General features: G+C 40.7%; 2 protein-coding genes across 5 annotated transcripts in view; one reads left to right on the top strand and one right to left on the bottom strand.

The window, feature by feature from the left end:
• The window catches only part of LOC128895046 (E3 ubiquitin-protein ligase MYCBP2), a 278,943-nt gene that overhangs the window by 201,017 nt on the left and 56,727 nt on the right, over positions 1–21,199 (bottom strand). The gene's annotated exons all lie outside the window — the stretch shown is intronic.
• Positions 8,950–21,199, top strand: part of LOC128895059 (uncharacterized) — a 56,846-nt gene continuing 44,596 nt past the window's right edge. Inside the window, exon 1 of one of the 2 annotated variants that reach the window (XM_054157290.1) lies at positions 8,950–9,202. The gene's annotated coding sequence lies outside the window, so the exon portion shown is untranslated. Of the gene's footprint in view, positions 9,203–11,554; positions 11,605–21,199 lie in introns of those variants that run through there. The other variant, XM_054157291.1, reaches the window with a different exon arrangement.

The following is a 21,199-nucleotide window of genomic DNA, read 5'->3' as shown; positions in this document are numbered from 1 at the left end:
ACCCCTGATAAATTGTTTACCTAAACATTTCCTTAACCCTTTGAACGACCATTTAGACGTTAATTCTGCCCTGTCGAAACTTCCACGGAATAAAAATAGTATTCGAACGACTAAGTTCGTTAACTTACATCGTCGCGATTTAATACCAGCGTGATCCAACGCTGTTATTAAACTTTCACCTCTCGTTTCGGGCCTCTCAATGAAACGTTCGATCTCGTAACAAACGATCTCGTTAGCTCTCTGTGTGCCGTCGTGTACGCTTTGCAGCATGCCTAGATCACTGGCTGTCCGCAGATTTTGCACCGTTTGCGTTTCCCGGCCTGTGCAAACAGGGAGCCAGTACATCGATGACTACAGACGCCTGAAAGGTTTCGCCTTGTAACAATGAGACAGAGAGAGACAGGGGTTGGTAGAGACACGCACGAAAGAGTGGGAGAACGACGGAGAGGACACAGAGACAAAGGATGAGGCACGAGAGGCTGTTCCCATATAATTACGATGCACATCGTCTAGTCCGTGTGTATTCTGGGGAACAGCGACAAGCAAACTACCTGGTGGCCACCGTAACTACCAATCCTCCATCTTCGTGCTTTCCACCCCCTCCAGTTCACTGTTAAAGGCCCGTGAACCGGTAATGATACGTTAATATCCCCGCGGCGATCTATCAACACTCCAGACCTAAACCGTCGCGAGTAATACAACTTTGGCGAATGGTGGGTAGACGTAGCACAAAATACATTTACAGGGACGTCGAAAGACAATCGTGTACGTTTAATCGAAACGAAGCAGGCGACGACAAAATTTCATTTCACGGGATAAATCATATTTTTGTTGTTGTGAACAAAAGTTAAACAAATAAACGTCAGCTGTCAAAATTGTTCAAACGATAGATACATCGATATTTTTTTAAATTTAATTTGGAAGATCAGGCTTCTAAGGGTTAACAGATCGTTGACTGGCAATTTTACACAGAAGCGAATTCATGTCTATTATTTCGTAATTGAATGTGAAATGCAAACAATCTAAATAAACTACGATAAACTGTATTTATCGCCCTGGGTTTCATAAATTGAAATAAATAGTGCAAGTGCAAACACGAGTTTACTCGTGACCGGTGAACAATGAGTTAAAATACCAAATTTAAGGAAACCGACAAGACTTTCAACATAATCGAGATTGTACCACCCTTACAATAATAGGTCACCCCACAAGATCGTGTTCCAAATACTGTCTCTATTCAATAAAAAACTACATCAATTTTAGCGACCGACTCAAAGCTCCACAGACATCCACCAAAACTCCTGCATAAGCCTGAAAGGTAAATTGCAACAAGACAAAACTCGAACCAGCTCGGAGCACGTTACACCCTTCAGGATCTTCGAAACTCCGTAATCCTTAAATCTACGCGGTGTTCGGGGCTGCATAATCTCGAAGACGCTTCCGCACTCCGTCACAGAACTCTTGGGATCCGCTCGAAACGAGACAGCGCGAACAACAGCTACCTAATTGAAGTTGAACTGAAATCCACGACTGAATTGGGGAAATCGAGGTCACGGGTGATTGAACGAGAGAAACGACTGCCACTCGTCACGAGTCCTAAGGAAGAATCACGCGAGGCTAAGATTAATTCGATTCGATGGAAGCAAAGGGCATCGAGAGCTCCAATAGGAAGGCTCTTGCAGAGGTCACGGAAGTGGACCACGGAAAACGCCAGCAGCTTCTGTGCGCCAACGCGGAGGATATTGGCCAGTATTAGCGTGAACGGGGCGGCAGGTGATCTGTTATCATGGGCTCGCGTGTAATCAAGCGTGTTCGGGCTTCGGGCGCGAACGTAAACACAAACATGTGCTAGCGTGGATGGGAGATGATCAGCGATTAATCTCGCACGTAAGGAACTTGAAGGGAAGTTCTCTGGTAATTCTCTGCCCGGGGGAAAGGTTTGAAACGCTTTTAACGCGGAATGAGCGAACGTTGTTGCGTTAGGAACGCGTCTAATGCGTGCTGGTACCATAGGGCTCATCAGAGACACGTTATCGCGATTGAACGCCCCTGCGGCTGCGATGGGAATGTTAGACATTCGTACATAACAATTCGTAAGAATCAAATAAGTACCTTTTGGTTATGGTTAGCTTATTAACGCCGTTTGACTGATTTATGGGGAAAAGAAAGAAAAATTAACACGTTGATCGCCACGTCACGTATATATAGGCGACAGTGTTTTTCACTGACAACTATAAAAGTTAATTCTGAAAGTTGAGTGTCAAAGAAACTAAATTTGAAAAATAAATACCACAATAAATGTTTACTTATGCAATTTCCAATAGTCTATAAACAAAATCTAATCAGAGTAGAAATTTTCACATAACTCTGGTCCAAGGAGATGACCCCTGGTGACACATAAGAATGCATCACTCTTTCGAAATTGTAGACAGGAGGTTTTACGCCTCATTAATCCTGGAGGGTCTAAGGTTTGAGACTGTACCATGAAATAAAATGGGCCTACGGTCTGCAATTCTAAAAGAGTGACTCAATTTACCGGCGTCGCCAGAGGCCATTTTCTTGGAGCAGAAGAGTGCATATGTGATCTCCACTTGCTTCAGGCAAGTACTATACTATAGTTGTACAAGTAAAATAGACTTCAACTCTCTCGACTCTAATTACGACTGTCGATTCAAATACTCTTTTTAGTTCTTCTAGGATTCAGTCTTCCTGAAGAAACATTTCTTAGAAATGTGCATCGTAAGCGTTGCACCTGTTTAGAACCATCTTCTAGCTCTGACAGGAACTCCATTGCAGAGCCTTCGAGTCATAAACGAGAGTGCTGACGTCAGCACAACGAGCATCAAAAGAACTTCTCAACTCTTAAACGTGGTATGGAAGTAAATTTGGATTTAGGGATGAGGAGCATTCTGGGTGTTTTGAATCTCATCATAAGGGGAATTCCATTGAAGTTATAGTTGTCCAGAATAATAGAGTTTGAATGGTTCGCGAGGTTGTGCACATATTTCGCGATGTATTCTACGCTGGCTTCATAGTGAAGTTCCACAGTGGAATAGTTCCTGGCCTCGACCAGGATAATTTTGAGATATTTACTGTGAAGCTTCCGGAATCGTGACTATGAGTTTTGGGGGAACGAAATCTGCGCTTTGTAGACCATGATAGATCCTACACAATGAGAAGTTCGAATTGCGAAGGTACTACCATAATCTAAACCATATCAGTCTTAGTTGAGTACAGAACACTAAATTTCCAAAAGAGTCATTTCGTTGTGTGACCTGATCTGAAATGCTATTACTTTTACGCCTGATATTTTATTGTCTGAAGAATTCAGGAATTGTGAGATAATCAATTTTTGCAGTAGTCTAAACGAAAAATAGGGCACGGAGATTCGAACCCACGATCCTCGAATCCATAGCTTTACCCACATGACCAATTCCGTACCCTACGTTTCGTATTTTCATTTGACTCCTTATTGTTGAGTATGGGAGGGGCGGATAGTACATTCTTAAATCAAATTGTTCTCTTCACGAGAAATCACGATCTCTCTTCGAAGCCAGAGAACTCAAAGGACTGTAAAATGATCTGTTTAAAAGTCAGCCTGTTCTCTTTTTAAAATACTGAAATCGAAGTGCAGTGAAGCTTTTGAGAATGACTTTGTCGAAGATCTCACCTAGAAGACTAAGTTGTCCCAAGAAAAGCTGTGGCGTACCAGCTTCTAAGAAAGCAAGCATGGTTGTAGGATCATCCCTTCAAGAAGATATCAAAGTCCACCTGATACGGAGTCTCCGCGTCTCCAAGAGTCAAAAATAAGAAATAAGCCTTTCCCTCGACTTAAACCTCAAGCTCTCCTTGTGTTTGCATTCCCCAGTAATTCATCTATACTTTCGCAGCCATTAAGCAGTCTAATTCTCGCTTTGGTGTCGGCGCGGGTCTCGGTGGCGCGTTAAAATCCAAAGACAAGCCGCGTCATGGAGACCCCGCGGTATGTTTGATCTCGCGCTGCTGCCTCGATTCGCCTAAGTACCGAGTTTCTTTTATGCAGAAGGCTCAAAGAGAACGGGTGCGTTCTTTCGCATAGTCCTCCTAGCTGCGACGAGTTACTTGAATAATAGAGACAAAACGGGAGGGGGGTCGGGGCGTGGGCAGACAGTAGAAACCAGGAACAGGGGAAAGAAAATGGAGCTGGGAGACGCGAGGGGTCCGGTGTGGACGGGGGCAAAGGAAGGCGACTTCTCATGGGATGTTAACTCGAGCACCGGTACGCCGTATCCACAGGGTATCTTTCAGTGTCGCGGCGCATGCAACGAAGCCCCCAGGACGAACACAGGATGAAGGAGAACGTGCATTGGGGGGCAGCCAGACGCGAGCCTCGTTCTCCATGCACTTTGCAATCTGGTGCATAATATGCACTGTTCGGGAGACACGGGCTATCGTTCTTTCCGCTGTTTACTAACCCGTGGTTGTTATCACCCTATAATTAATGAGACATTAAAAGAAGGGGGACACATTAAAAGAGAAAAACGTGAAACTGATTATTTCTGTGATACACAGCCAGTCTCATAAATATTCGTACCCTCTATGTCTGTTAAAGAAGTTTGACTAAATTAAATAATAGTTTTGACATTACCAAATGAATTTTTCATTATAAATATGTATATCAATAAGCTTATAGATGTATATATTTATATATAGACGTGAAACTGATTACTTCTGTGATATACAGCCAGTCTCATAAATATTCGTACCCTCTATGTCTGTTAAAGAAGTTTGACTAAATTTAATAATAGTTTTGATATTACCAAATGAATTCTTCATTATAAATATGTATATCAATAAGTTTATACATGTATATACTTGTACATATATAATTCAACAGTCTCCTTAAATGTACAAGTTTCTCTACGATAAATGGACAGTAACACGATCCGGAATCGGATATCTCGATGAGACAATGCTAATGCAACGATCAAACTTTTTTTATCGTTACCGTTCTTGTTGTAAAACTGTCACCATCATATTCCTGACATTTTTCTGATTAAAATGAGACCAAACACGACGTACTTCGCAACATATTTACTACATATTGTCTCACCGAAATAATCCCGGTGTTGGTCGGCACTTTCGCATATCGCTCCGTCCTCTTTTTCCTGTCCTTCTCTACACTCGAAGTTTGTTGGCAAAACATTAGAAGATACAGTAACGACTGAAGGAGGCATGCAAAATCGGAGACCCAAAACGTTGCACTCGAGGTTTTTATGTGTTTACACTTGACTCGAGTCGGGCGTCGAACGTAGAAAAGGACAGATAGTGAAAGAGAAAGAGGTCAGAAACGTATCAATCGGTGAGGATCATATTACACCGGTGGTCGGGGCTACTCGGGCGAAACTACGGGCAAAAGAGATATGAATGGGCTGGCAGTGGGGGGATGGGTATCTGAGAGACATACAGAGTATCCCAGCCTAAGCGATACGGAGCTCTAACTCCAAAACTATCGGCCGAATGCAAAATTTCAAATATGGAAATTGCATGGTAAAATGGGCCTCGTGTTTCAGCGAGAAGGAATTTTTGTTAACTTTGTTATTTAACGAGATATGATGATCAAGTTTCGTTTTTCAAATGGAACTATATATTTCTTTTTATACCATGCGATATTACTTTTCGAGACGAATTCATTAAGCTTTGATGTACTTACCCGATTTTTATTAATTTTCAAGCTATAACGCTTCAAAGTTTGCTAATTTTCAAGGAAAGAACTCGGTTCGATGACGGGCGGTCCCATTGATGCAGTAAGCACCATCCGGTTCTTGAAATCGATACGGAGGGTTTCGTTTGGGATTCTAGGCCCAAGGAAGGAAAATGGGAAGAATCCCCAATATTCTGGGACATTATGGAAATATCAAACCTAACATTTAATTTAAACTTTCTTCGATAGACATAGAGGGTACGTATAGTTATGGAACTGTACAGTGGGTGTAGAAAGTATTCGTACACCGATCAATTTCTAAAAAAACTATGTAAAATTGTAATTTATTAACTTATTTTTTATAAACAATGACATTCTTGGAAATCTCTAGAATAGATAGAGTACAAAAAAATAGCTATTTATGTAAGTTGCGAAATTAACAAGAAAAAAACAATTAATCGATAGAAATATTGAAACAATAAGTATTCGCACAACAGTTTAATTTTTAAAACTTGATTAAAAAAAAAAAAGAAATTTACATTAATTTATAAGTATATAATACTTCCTTCGTGGGATTTCCTTTTGATTTCATAATTATTGTAACTTTTCTAAAAATTAAATTAACTAAATTATTAGATATTCGAAGTGGGATGTTCTAAAATTTCTCTATTAGAGTCATTTTTAAAGGCACTTTACTGAAAATTTGATGTTTTCTAATTCGTAAAGAGCAATAAAGTAATGTGTGTACGTTACAAACTCTACTGTAAATGGTTCGTCATAAGTAGGCTGCGGATCTTTATGCATTTATAGAAAATTTGAATGTGCAAGAACCTACAAAATGCAAACAATATGCAAGAATAAAAAAAAGATTGAAAGTAAAGTTCATGTTGTAATATTTGCAGAATAAAATAAATTCCTATTTAGGTTTAATCTTTGTAGGCACGTTCGCGAAGATTTTATTTTGCATAAAGATCCACAGTCTAGTCATAAAAATCGTACAAATACTTATTGCTTTTATACTTTTACCCACTTTTCGCATTTTTTTTTTGTTAATTTCACAAATTATATTAACCAGTAAATGTTGTTTGGATTATATCTATCTTAGAGACTTCCAAGAATATGTAAAATATCATTGATTATAAAAAAAGAAGTTAAGATATTATAATTTCATACAAAAGTTTTTTGGGAAATTGATCGGTGTACGAATACATTTTACACCCACTGTATGTCCCCGAAAATCAGGGCTTTTATTGGAAAATGGTTTCAAAGATATCATAGAGTAATGCGAAATATAAATTTTATATACATTGAAACCGTATTAATGTGTTACGTTAACACTAAATCTACTAACGTTCATTTGTAAGTATTTCTACCGTGTATGGGACAAATGGCTAATTTTAAAGACACTTTCTTTAATTAAATGTAAAAATATTTTTACGTGGGACTAAATTGAATACTGAATGAAACAGTTGCATACAATTCATATGTGAGCCATTCATTGAACAAATCGATTAACTCCATAAAACAAACAAATGAGAAATGCGATGAAATAATGTACATTGTTTTTTAAAATTCCGCTTATAATATAAATTCAAATAAGTATTGTAGAATGCACAAATACAGATTCAACTTTCATCTAATGGTATATCAAATTAATAAGAAAGAATAGGCAACAAATAATCGTCAGTAATGTTACAACTTTTATGTGACTGGTGGACTATTTATGCAGTAAACGGCTCATATCGCATATAAGAACTGTATACAAAAGTTTGAAAACGATCATTTGATCGATCGAGGTAGTTTTAGAGTTAAACCATCACGAGTTGACCATCGAACCTATCCTCCTATCCATAGTAGTAGTGCCTCATACCCTCGTACACACAGGAAAATCAGTGAAACAACAGGATATTTCTGCTGAAATCCATACTGGACGCAGCCCTTCAATTTCTCCCTTAAAAATTCAGATTTCCATGGGTTCTTTGAACCCCGCGATAAAGTGCTATCCACAACGCTCCAGCTCCTCTTCCCATCGAGATAACCCCACACTGAAATTTGTATCGTAGAGAGGAACGTCTCGTGGGATGTTAGTTCGGGCGCGGGCACTCGGTATATCCACAGGGTATCTTTCGATCCTGTGTCACACGCGACAGAGCTCCACGCGACCGAGCGCGGGATGAAGGAGAGTGCAATCCCCGTGTATTCGAGAGCACCGAGGCGCGAGCCTCGTTTCCCATGCACTTTGCATCCGCGGTGCATAATTTGTACTGTCCGAGGGACCGCCTCCTATTTCCTATCCTGGCCGATCGATGGACATCATCGACCCCCGCGGTCCACGTTCGCTTTTCAAATACACAAAGCCCCGATACGCGCACGCCGCTACGCGTACCAATTATACGACCAAGCGGGCGCCGTCCGTGCGCCATCCCGGCTTGCGTGTTCGCTGCATAGAGGGAAGATACGTCCGCGATATGAAAATATTTGATTGAACCAATTTTAACAATCTAGCCGCGGCTTATCATCAAACGGATAGTTATTCATTATTTTGATGGAGCTTCGCTTCGGTTTCGGAAAATCAAAAACAAGGGTATAATGAATATAATGACGAAGATTGGGCAATTTTGTAGTGGAAGTAATTTAAATTTAGAGGAAATATCAGGTGTAAGGTATTCAGAGTTGAGGAAATTTGGTTTGAAATGAAAATTAGAAACGGGTGGTAGGTTTCAAGGCTTCAAGCTTTTATCTCGGGGAACACCGAGATCGATACCTTAGCTCGTTTAGTTGTCATCTTGTACTTGAACGTATTTTGATGACGTGAGCGATATCTGAGGGATTTACCATACGTGGAAATTGTCAAAATATACATCTATGGAAATAACAGGAGAAAAGTACTAAATTTAAAGAATGACTGGAAATGGTGGATTGGAAACTCGTTTTAAATTTATAAATAAATCTTGTGCTAGTATAGTCATCTAAAGTGCGAATCTTTATGCAAAATAAAATCTTTTTAAATGTACCTAGAAAAAGAGAACCTAAATAGGAATTTATTTTACTGTGCACATATTATAATATGAACTTTACTTTCGATATTCTTTTTATATTACTGCATACTGTGTGCATTTCGTAATTTATCGCACATTAAAATGTCTTATAAATGCATAAAAGTCCGCTGCCTACTCGTGTCAAAATAATTCAATGTCTTTTTTCGCCCAGATTCCATTAATTCGTGCGACAATTGACGTACGTCTTTGTAATTTTTCAGAAAACGTGCAATTCCCATCGAATCGCAGGGTGATGGAAGAACACAACGAAAATATTTCCCTTGTCCACCGTAGCCGACTGTGACTGGCAGAGTAACGGTTATTGACAACGACAGCGCGGTACACAACCGTCGAAGCGAATCCGTGGTTTAGGATTCCGCCGAGCGATGGGCTACCGGATCGATGAAACCGCTCAAAATATGATCGAGTGGACTCGCGGCTGGTCTTTTTAATTCGTCCCCATTCAACGGCGGAAAAAATGGTACGTTAGTGCGACGACTTTCAGCTGAATACGACGCGATCACATGGTCCACGACCGAACGATTCGATGTTGCAAAAATTGCGCGTCGAGTGGCGCGACGGATCAAATTTTTATTTTCCTCGAAATTCTACATAGGTTGGACTTCGTTTATTGCTCGAGGGCCTCGATTATTGCACGAGGTCGTGAGTGATATTGCGTTTCCTCGATTAACACAGCTTTTAGTTTCGATCTTTTGCAATACTCGAGGTTCAACGATGTTAAAGATACTTTAATAGATACAATCATCGTGTAAAAAGATGGCTGTCTGCATCTTCAATCTTGAACGTAAAGATAAATCTGTGATGGTGATCGAGTGCATACGTATCAGCGTCTCGACGCTCGCTCTGATCACCTATGACAGATCTCCTCTCGATGGAAGATGTCGGATTTCTCAGTCGGAGCGATACCATCAATAAATCCTTTCTTCTTCACGTGCGAGTAATAGACACGCATTGTTGTTGAGCCGGTAAAATTTATCGCTGCACACGGGAATCGTATATCTCGAATGGAAATGGTTACAAGGATTTTCCATGCGTGGCTATATTTTCAGTAATAAAGAAATAAAAGAATCCGTGGCGGGCGTTTCAGCGTCGGCCACGCAAAGACAATAACCATGATAAAAAGGGGATGGTATTACCGGCTCTAAATGAACCACGCTTTCTTTAAAGAGTGTCCCATTAATACCATCCGAAAATATCAAAGGCTTTGGGGAAAGAATCTCTTGCCAAGGGAAAACAAGTGTAAAGGAATTTTTATGTAACTAAATTCTCTTGGGAGCAAATTCAAAGATTTGTTCACGATTTTAGCAACAAATCGTTCAATTATATCGAACCTTTCCTCAAATCTCAGTCGTTTAAATTCATTACGATCGACACGACTGTGTCCGTAATGTATAATTTTAATGACCCAAGCACGGATTACCCACGTAATTTATTTGATCAGTGTACGTAACTTTTTCTGCAAATTTGTGCAACACAATGGCGTCCAAAGACCACGAATGCCCATAAACTACGCTAACGCGATGTTACGCAAACTTCACGGTAAGCTCCCGTAGAATTATTACCCTTAAAACCTCTATCGTTGAGGTGGGATGGACGGAAACCACTTTAACTCTCTTCACGATCGCGAAATGATACCCCGTGTCAAAATTATTGCCATCCATCCGACGATATATCCAACAGACCGGATCCTGGTGCACTTGCACTTCGATAAAGTATAGGGCGAGAAAGTGGCCGACCTTAATTGTAAAACGGAAGTCTCGTTATCGATCGACGCCGGGCAACTGTAACCAAGGATTTGCGAGCCCTCGCGACGTTTCGCGTACTTTATCGGCCAGAAGTGCATTTCCGTGCCATTTCGATTCCCCATAAACCGACGCGGGACTAAGTTACTTGGTATGCAACCATAGTTCCCAAAGATCCTGAGGAAATTAAGTTACAGTTTGTAAATTTCATATCTTGACTAAATCGTTAGGGTGGAACTCGATGTTGATTATTTTCTTAAGAGAGTTTTCTTTTAATGGCCCTCTTGTAGAAAAATGGTACCTATGGAAGTATTGTTGAAGACAGGGATAGGTCTTCGAAAATAATTGTGGGTAAAATTGGTAGGTGAGTTTAATGTAGATTTCTTTTTTTGATTGGTTTTTGTATGATGGCCTTTTGAGGAGAAATGGTATCTATGGAAATATTGAAATTGGAGTCTGTTAGTCAAAGATCCTGAGGAAATTAATTTACAAATTGTAAACTTCATATCTTGACTAGATTGTTAGGGTGGAACTCGATGTTGATTATTTTCTTCAGAGGGGTTTCTTATAATGACCCTCTCAAGGAAAAATGGTACCTATGGAAGTATTGTTGAAGACAAGGATAGCTCTTCGAAAATAATTGTGAATAAAACTGGTAGGTGAGTTTAATGTAGATTTCTTTTTGACTGGTTTGTGTACGATGACCTTTTTGAGGAGAACTGGTACCTATGGAAATATTGAAATACTGTTAGTAACTAATGAATTAAATAACAGGTAATTCGTATTGAATGGCTATGGTGTCAATAATAACATGATGGAGGAAAAGTCGAGTGAAAATTGGCAACCATAACGCAATGCTCGGACGGGTGTCTAGTAAAGGTATTATTGACAGAATGATCGAGCGCAAGCTTCTAGTTTACTTCCAAACAAAACGGATATTGCGTGCACCGATGGCGCGCACTTTTCTTCGCCCAGATGTAGTTTTATCTCGAAACTCGCGGAACTTATAAACTTATGAGTTTGTTCACAGAACCAAAGGGTAACAGCGCCAGCGATGGCGTCCGTAATTTCCACAGCATCGGAAGGAAATTTCCGTGACATCCAAAACACTGAGAAAACGGTTAGCATTTTGGACAAAATTTCATAACAAAAGGGCGATACTTCCTGTCTTTTATACGTATATTAATCGAAAGAGTTTCCAATGCAAACAACACAAAATTTAAGAAAAAGAAATTGAAATCGTTAAAAAATAGTACGAAATTGTGTATAAAGTCGCACGCGAATATATTAATTTCATTTCATATTTATTTTTGTGTGCCGTCACGGTAAGCAAGGTTCAAATTAAGAAATATGAAACTGTTCAAATTGAATTAAAATTTCTAGGGCACGAAAACATTCTTTTTATTAACCAGGTTAAAGTATATTATATCATAATTATTTAATTTTACTTCGCCGAGCGTGTCAAATGTTTTCATTTATTGTGAGAGATTACGGGATGGTGAAGTGTAAAAAAACATGGATTTAGGTCAGCACCGGAATTAATTTGTTTTTCAACTGCAAAATTGTAAGGTCACCGTTACTACATTTCACCGCGTCAAATTACGATTCTTATAACAAAAATTACATAATCCAGAATCCAAAGATTAAACGAAAATTGTCTTGGATTTTACTCGATCGCAAGCCTCCTAATTAATATCGTTACCGTTAAATAACTCAAGCGTATTTACAAGTGATTAGCTAAACTTTCTCTCGTCGGAGCGAAGAACACCGATCTTCGATCGCGACGAAGGTAACCGTAAATGTTACTAGAAATAAAATTAAGGTTCTCTACTAAATTCAGCTAGAAACAAAATTAAGGTCTTCTACTTCGGAAATACTTGACCTCAGCGGAGTTAACGTAAACTTTAACGCTATCCGCGAAGTTCGACGGAATTAACGAGAGATTGTGCAAACGCGTCTGATTGCTCGATGGAAAGTTCCCCGTTCGAAGTTGCAATGGATAAATATTTTTCGAACCGGCGGAACGGTTTGCGACGTCTAATAATTTAAAGATATGAATGCAATTCTGCATACGGTTTGTGTGCTACTGAACACAGGCTGGGAATAATTCACAAGTTTAAAATCACTCGTTGGTGCTTGGAGAGGAATAGCAAATCCTCTAGGTGGGTTTAGGTAAATTGCAGCTATAACTGTTTGTGTCACAAAAAAAAAAAACAAAGAAAATGGTGGTGGACAGGGGAGTACTCTAAAAATATTTGAGATAACGTCAATGATAAATATGATTAATCATAACTGTTCGTTGTGGATAGAGGTAACTACCCGCAAATAGTCCATGTAATGAATTAAAAATGTGCGAATGCCACGATGACATCAGACGTTCATACATTCTAATTTAATTTTCATAAATAATATTTTGGTGGCATTTTTAACAGTGATTTCTTTCTTAAGCAATTTTTCAAGTGAAACAGCTGGCGAATTTCGCTGCCGTTCACCTAGTATTCATTAAACCTTCGTGCATAATTTCACGTAAACGTTCTCCATCATTTTCTGAGCACTGATATTCATCAATCCGTGCACGAAATTTACGAGAGGGGCCCGCAACGAGGTCGAAAGCGTTCCACGTTAATAATAAATGCTCAATGGCTGGGGAGCAGCAACGGTGTTTGTTAATAAATTCCGTTTAGAAGACGGCACGGTTCACGCTAATAACTCTTCATTTCGCGTGTTTTAGGCGACTATAAACAACACTAGTCGTGTCTCGCGATGAACCACCTACGAGCATAAAATAATTACCCATTTGGTGGTAGCAAAAAAAGATATTCGAGGGAAGGAGCATAAAAATATCGTGTCGTAAAGTCTCCGCCAGGAAATACGGTCGCAGATTGCGCGATACTCCCGTCCAGATTTATTAGCCATCGATCGATACTCGTTTGGCCGTGCATGATTAAGTTTTTATCGAAATCCGAAGTCCCGTGTCACTCATAAATTCGCACGGACGCGCAACGAAATTCCCGTGGAACGTATTTATGCCATCAGCTGCGCGAACAAGGGGTCCATCGACGAGAAAAGGGGAAAGGAAAGCCCGCGTATCCGGGGAGAGGGACGGTAGTAAACGTTGTTTCACGAAATTCCATTCATCGACAGCTTGAAAGCCGATTAAAACGCTGTCTCGTAACACGCGAGCACACCGACATTTAATTATGGAGGGTAGCCGATACGCTCGCACGCGTCAGACCTCTCGCATTATTCAACGTATTTACGAATAAATCCGTGAATATGTTTTCGGATGAAGGAACATCCGATAATCCAGCTCTGGGAAAACGCGGGACAGTGTAACGATGACTCGTTCCAAGCTAAATCGAATACTTTTAAGAGCTATGCTTCCGATTCTATTCTATTCGTTATTGAACGTAGTTGAAGCGTGAATTAAGGAAAAAAGGGATTCAAATAAAATTTACAAAATGGTGAAACGTGCATCTTCGGTTTTTCGAATGAAGGAATTTAAGGAAAAAAGGAGTAAAAGAAAATTGACAAAATAGTGGAGTACCACTTCAGACGTGCATCTACGATTTTTCGTTCAAACTTGGAAACTGCTTGTATATCAAAATGTACCCACGCGGAAACCAATCTATTCGAGAGGTTCTTGTTCAGTCTCTGATTAATGTTGTTGCCGAAGAATGCGCGCAACATCGACATAGTTCCTAATAATTTCCACCTACCTCTGGCTTCTTCCTTCGCCTCGAAAACTATCCGATACAACGACGGACGATACGTTGGACGTTGATGGAATTCGAAATGGACCACGGAAACAAAAACCGAGATGGATCGATGGGATGGCGAGAAAGAATGAAATCGAAAGGAGAGGGTGACAAATGCGGGAGAAAGCATACGGAAAGTTGAAGACCTGCGGGAGTCCCTAATTAAAGTCTAATTAAAGTGTGTTGCCCGCGGGGCGACGAACACGCGAGAGTCGAGAGAATATGGCTGTCTTATAGCAACGCGTATGGTCAAATGGAATGGGACAGAATGTAACGCGTAAGAACGAAAATACAAGCGCTTGGGAAAGCTCGACTAACGCGTACTAACGGTCCCTGTACTATTCAGGATCTTTCGTGGGGTCTGGTAAAACCGAATAGGGGATGACTTGGTATCCAAAAATAATTCCGGAATGCGTGAGAGTCGAGGAAACTCAGGCAGAAATAAATTATTTCTTAATAGTTGGACTTGGTTGTCAAAGGCTCTAGACTTTCTCAGGAATGATTGTTATCAGCTAGACTGCGGATCTTTATGCAAAATAAAATCTTTGTACATGTACCTACAAAAATTGAACCTAAATAGGAATTTAATTTTATTCTGCAAATATTATAACATGAACTTTACTTTAAATCTTTTTTATATTCTTGTATATTGTTTGCATTTTGTAGTTTCTCGCACATTCAAATTTCCTATAAATGCATAAAGATCCGTAGTCTAGTTATCACCTTTATTATCTTATCATCTCAATTCCAAATGTAATGATAAATGTTAAATACTACACCCAGTGAAATGTGTGTATTGTGGAGTTACATATAATAGATACAATCTATGAATATCTATGCTGAGTACACAATTTACACTCAAACTACTAGTCCTAACCTTTTTCAATTTTGAACAATATAAGAAATTGAAATGAAATGGGGTCGGGTCAAACGTAGAGGTCTATTTCCGGAAAATTAAAAATTATTAAATCAGAATATCCATAGGAGCCGTAATAGCATCAACAGTTTTCTCCTAACTGCATATCGAACGGTATTTTCCATGTTTTGGGAAGTTCTACGTCAGTGGATTGCGATATATAAATTGTTCAAATTCTCTAACTGTTGTTTCCCCGATGGAGGAAATGCTTTCTTTCTAACAATGAGCTGAAAATGGAGGAAAAGGTAATAGAGAGTTGGAAAAAGGTCGGTATGCCGGATGAGGCAACATTCTGTAGTCCAATGGAGTTAACTTTGCTATTGTGACATGTGATGTGTGTGGTCAAGCATACCATGCAAACGTACAGGTCCGTCAATCGATACTGCGTGGTTTTGAATCAATTTCGACTTGTTGACAATATGAAACCGCTGTTATTGGTCGAACCAGGTGTAAAAAGACCCAGTGGATTATACCTTTCAGAAACCACCAGAGTTGCCACGATTGTTTTCGATTTCAATGTTTGGAAGTCTCGCGTTCATTGTTTGGATTACTTTCTATTGACACGTGGTGACTATTTTTCGCCACAGATCCTTTTCAAAAATGGGTCTTTGAATGGCAGAAACCGTTGTGGTTATTCATCGAACCAGTTTTTTCAGTTATTCTGTAATTCTCTTCCATCCTGTTCGTCTTGTTTTGTCACTGCAGAGTATTTCTACTGTAGAGGATGATAACACTGGTTCTCTTAACAATAGCAATACAGATTGAAGAATACAGATTGGAGCCTAGGAATCGTATCGGAATAAAAACAGTTGTGTTACGTGTCTACTGTAATCTTATCTTTTGGGATATTTAAACAGCCAAGCTTTCTGTTGTAAGCCCAATCCCTACTCCACGATAGGACTTCCTGAATAGTTGCTCGACGGTATAGCAAAGTACACCCACTTCACCGGGTTTTCTTCGACGATCCCTTCACAGACGTTTACACCTGATGAAAGAGAGTCGCGCGTCCCGCGAAACATATCCGTTGAAAACTCCCGTTCGGCGATAGTTGCTGCGAAATCGCAAAGAACGGAGGTCGGGTATCTAGGGAGGACGTAAAAATCGAGTGGCTCGACACTCTCGAGGGATGAGGATTTCCGTAAAAAGGAGGATTTCCAATATCACGTCGCTCAGGCATCTTTTGGATCGGCGTTAATGGTCTCTTCCACCCGCTCCCCCGCTCGCCTTCAGCCAACCTCGACCACCGGTTGGGATCTCGAGATTCTTTTTATATACATATATATATATATAAAATCATCAATCCGAGTCGAAACCTCGCGGGAGAAAGATTGTAATAGCGTCGATGTAATAACGACACACCGGTGTCGCGGAAAGAACACGGGAACTTCCCTTAACGAACGTCGGACGACCGGGGCGACTGCCTTTATCGCGACTAGTATTTCGTTGAAGTGATATTCAACGCCCGCGGGGAAACATTGTAAAAATTCGAGGAACGAATTTATTCAACGTAGCGCGGGAAGGTACATTTCCGCGATCGAGCGAAAAGCTCCGCCGATTGATTTTTCCTTTTTACGTGCCGCGCGAGTCCCGGTCGCGTCGCGAAGGAGTCGTCTGCATTTTTCGGTGCACCACGAACACGGGGTCCTTTCATTCGAATCGGATACCTTTGGGAGCGGTGGATTGGACTTGACGGAATTTTGGACGAGTCGTGAACTCGAACGTCCTCGGGGGTAGTTTTTGAACTCGGGCGTTTCATAATTAGTGATTTTAGTGCAGTGTAGTTCATTATTTTTTTGCTGGCTCGATAGGTATTTTTAACTTGTTTATTCTTGGTTCAAACAACCCTGCTTTAGATGAAGATGGAATGCTTATCCATTGACAAGATTTTTGGTGTAACATGAAAAATCATTTAAAATGAAGAGCAAGCGTGTAGTAAGTAATCACTAGACTGCGGATCTTTATGCAAAATAAAATCTTCGCAAACGTGCCTACAAAAATTGAACTTAAATATGAATCTGTTTTATTCTGAAAATCTTATAACATGAACTTTCCTTCTATCTTTTTATATTCTTGCATATTTGCATTTTGTAGTTTCATACACATTCAAATTTCCTATAAATACATAAAGATCCGCAGTCTAGTAATCACTATGGATTTTATACATTTATAGCGCACACTATTATGAAAACACACATGAAGTATACAATGCATATAGAATAATCTACAGTTTTGGTGATCACCTACAGCCTATTAATAGTGTGACTATTTCCATGTAGAATATTGAATTGTTAAAACAGGAGTTCATCTCGAATCAAGTATCTGTAATTGACTGCACTCGAAAGAGCCTGCACTCGATCTCACGAAAGGAATCCACGAAGCGGTCTTCCAAACGCGAAAAGGTCCCCGACTCCAAGGACCGCGGCCGCACTTTAAAACGAAGGTAAAAATGTCGCGCGTTCGAGCGCAGATATCGAGCCACGAAGTTTTATCCACCCTTTCAACTCTCGTCGGTTTTTTAAAAGCTCCAACGTTCGCTTCTTGGCGCCACCTCACCCCTTCGAAACAAGTTCCACCGAAGCCTCTTTCCTCGCGGTTTTTTCCATCGTCCCCCCTCGCGAAACACGGTGGCATAAATCGACGAAAATGCATCGCTCGCTTTCAGACCAGAGCTGGAACATCAAACGTCGTGCTGGACCGCGAGACAAAGATCCCCGTTAAAAACGGAAAAAACGGGATAAACGGGAAAAGCCGAGCCCGTCGGCCAGACTGAAGGACGTACGAACGTTGCGCGAACACGGTAGTGGCGATGCAAAGCTGTAGGGGGTAGCGAAACAGGGAGAGAGAAGAAGGTGGAAAAGTGTCGCTGGGTCATAGCGCGGGAAAATCGATTGTTTTCTGGTCTGGAGGTTAGAGATTCTTATGGAATTGAAATATGGTATCGTTCGTGGAACATTACGGAGATAGGGAGGAGGATTAACCCTTTATACGGTAGAACTCCTTGGGGATTTTATCACTTTTTTTTGTGGATGAGCGTAGAAACTTAAAAGTACAAAATTTCCACCGCATCCTTAGTGGTAAGAACGAGTACCAGTGACCTATACAAGGTTAAAAGTAATCGTTGTGCTGGTTGAGGGTTGGGTTGGGAAATGTAGAATGTCAAAGATCGTGATTTTTAGCTTAGATTCGCAGGTGTGAATGGCAAAGTTCGACGACGTGTATCTTGTAAATGAATTGAAAGTCATTAATGTGAAGACATAAATCCCCGCTAATTATGGGCTACAACGTATTTCAATCTCATAAAAATCCGTGAAGTGAATTCTCGATAATGATCGATTTGTCGTGGCCGTTTGGTCCCCAGGACGCGATTGTACACCGACCCGGCGATATTTATTAATGTTTATTCGGTGTATTTTCAAGGTGAATTACTTCTCTTATTGACAGTTATGATAGTTAACGTTGAAACGGTTAATATTATAATTCAGAAGACTTTCGTTCTAATCCAAAACATTAACCAACGGCACTTTTCACCACTGCGGAACAATTTAAAAGAATGAAATAATTCAACTTTCAAAAGATCATAAAACCTTCTTCCCCCCGTGTCCAACCATACGCAAACCCTCGTAACATCAAACAGCGGACCGGACCGCGAGACAAAGATCGCGTTAAAACGGAAAAACGGGAAAAGCTGAGCCCGTCGGCCAGACTGAAAGATGCATAAACACCGGAAACAGGGAACGCCAAGGGGGGGGGGGGGGAGCGAAACTCGCGCAAAAGCTGCGTGAACCTGGTGGCAAAGCACAACCGTGGTCGAAAGAGGAAGAGAGAGAGACGAGACGGGGGTGGTAGAAGTGTCGGCGGTAAGTCTCTCCCTCTGTTCCTTTGCTCGCGGAGCGCAGCTTCACTCCGTCTCCGTTCGTTTTCAAACCTAGCCTCGGTACACGAGAGCGAAGGAGCGCGTTTGCAAATTATGCGCAGTCTGAGGCGACTTAGGGACTTTCAGAGTTTTAATTACTCCGCGCGAGGGCCGTCCTCTCTTTGGGGCTGCGCGTACTCGCTCCAACCCCCCCTGGCATCCACGCTTTCGTAGACTCCTCTCCTCTACGCGTACCTATTTCCCAGCGTACTATTTCAATTCCGCGAAAGAAGAGTTCCGCGCTTTAATGTAAAAGGGAAAAGCTCGATTCCCCGGCTTCCTTCCATCCCGATGCAACCCTTACCCCTCTGCGCGCAGCCACCGGCTACGTTTAACCAGCGCGGTTACCCCGGCCCGATTCCTCGTTACGACGATTGCCGGCCAACAATCGCGGAAAAGATTCCACGACTTTCGAAAGGAAGATTTCGAGGTTGGCTGAAACCCACCGTGGCGTTCGAGAGCTCGGTAAATAAGACCGATTCGGTGGGTCGAGTGCTTCAACGAAGCGAACGCTGGGAAATAATACGATCTGGAGCCTTTTTCTCTTCTTGTGTCGATGGAATGGCCGAATAGAAACTTCTCGGACGACTTGGGGATGGTTTGCCGAAATTGTACCGCGGGAGATGCTTTATGTCGCGTTTTTTTTACTTTATAGGCGTTTGTATAAATATGTTGATGTATATATAAATATATACATGTATGAGCTTATTCGTATACACATTTATAATGAAAAATTCATTTGGTAACAATTTGGTCAAAACTATTGTTTAATTTAGAATCAATATTCTTCAATAAATATAGAGAGTACGAATATATATGGGACCAACTGTATATGTATAAATAAACGTACCGAATTTCAACGCTTTATATCTAGTAGTTTGCTTGCAAAAAAAATCATGAGAATTACCTCAAAACTGATACCAAACAAAAAATACTCCCCCGAGTACAACAGTCAAGTATATGAACTAAGTACTCCTTAAAATATACGAACTTGAACTTGAACTATTTATTAATCTAGGCATTTTATTCAATTTCGTTCAAGTCGACCAAAGATTTTGCCTTCCGTTCAGATTTGAAAGCAAAGTATAGTCCGCTTTATTCCCTATTCTCCGCACGCGCGTGACTTAACATGCGCGCGGCTCGTTAAACAACTAATACGCGACACACATTTTTTACAGGTCACGTTCTCCCTACCCCGTTGTTTCCTTCGTAACGCAGCCCATTAGAAAGAAAGAAAAAAAAAAAAAGAACGTTGGGCCACTTACTGGCACGTCAGTATCCTCCTGCAGCGAGGTTGGTGGCACGCCAGACCTCGTGGGTCACGGCGATAAAGTCAAAAAACCGGTGGAAAGGGTAACAGAAAGCCGCCATACGACGAATAAGAAGTCCCGAAGTCCTGATAGCGATACCGCGACATGCAATGACCACGATTAGGAGTGTCGCACTTCTCCATCGAAAACCGTTTGACACTGGAGAAAATTGAGTGGCGGTTCTAATACTCGAATGGACAACTCAATTAGTTCTGAAGGAGATTTAAAACTAAACAGGGCTCAATTTATGCCTCTTATACGTACTACATCTTTGTAAGTAGAAAGTGGAGAGGCAAATCCAATAATTTTCCAATAATTCTCACCATGAATTGCAGCAGAAATGTTATCAGTAATCCGATAATTTTAAGAAGAGTCCCGTGTTGGGAAATCTCTGTAAATCAATTTTCCAAATGCGCTTCTAAAATGCTAAAACACCGAATAAACATAGTTTCACTTGCGAGCGAAAAAAGAAACTCTGAAACTCCGCTTTAAATTCAACTAGTGTGTTTTTAATTCGGCGAGGAACACGAAGTAACGTGGTAACAAACACTCCCAGCCGTACTATTGCAACGTTAATCCTCCCGCGATATAGTTGATCCTTCTAATCTTTGTACTAAATCCCCTTACGTTAAAATCCTCCTGTCGTGTCACAATCCTCCTCTCTTATCCCGTGTCGCGCGTAGTACTTTTTCAAATCTGGGTCAAATTAACATTACCGTGCCAGTTACGTGTCGGGTGTTTTCTTCGTCGTTCGAGGTTAACCGAGAACAAAAAAAAAACGGAAGTCTTAGAAAGGCGGTTCCTTTGTCGACGTGCTT

The sequence above is a fragment of the Hylaeus anthracinus genome, unplaced genomic scaffold, assembly GCF_026225885.1.
Source record: "Hylaeus anthracinus isolate JK02 unplaced genomic scaffold, UHH_iyHylAnth1.0_haploid 4, whole genome shotgun sequence".
Classification (NCBI taxonomy): Eukaryota; Metazoa; Arthropoda; class Insecta; order Hymenoptera; family Colletidae; genus Hylaeus; species Hylaeus anthracinus.
Note: the sequence above shows the minus strand (reverse complement) of the source record. Positions and strands in the feature narration are given on the sequence as shown.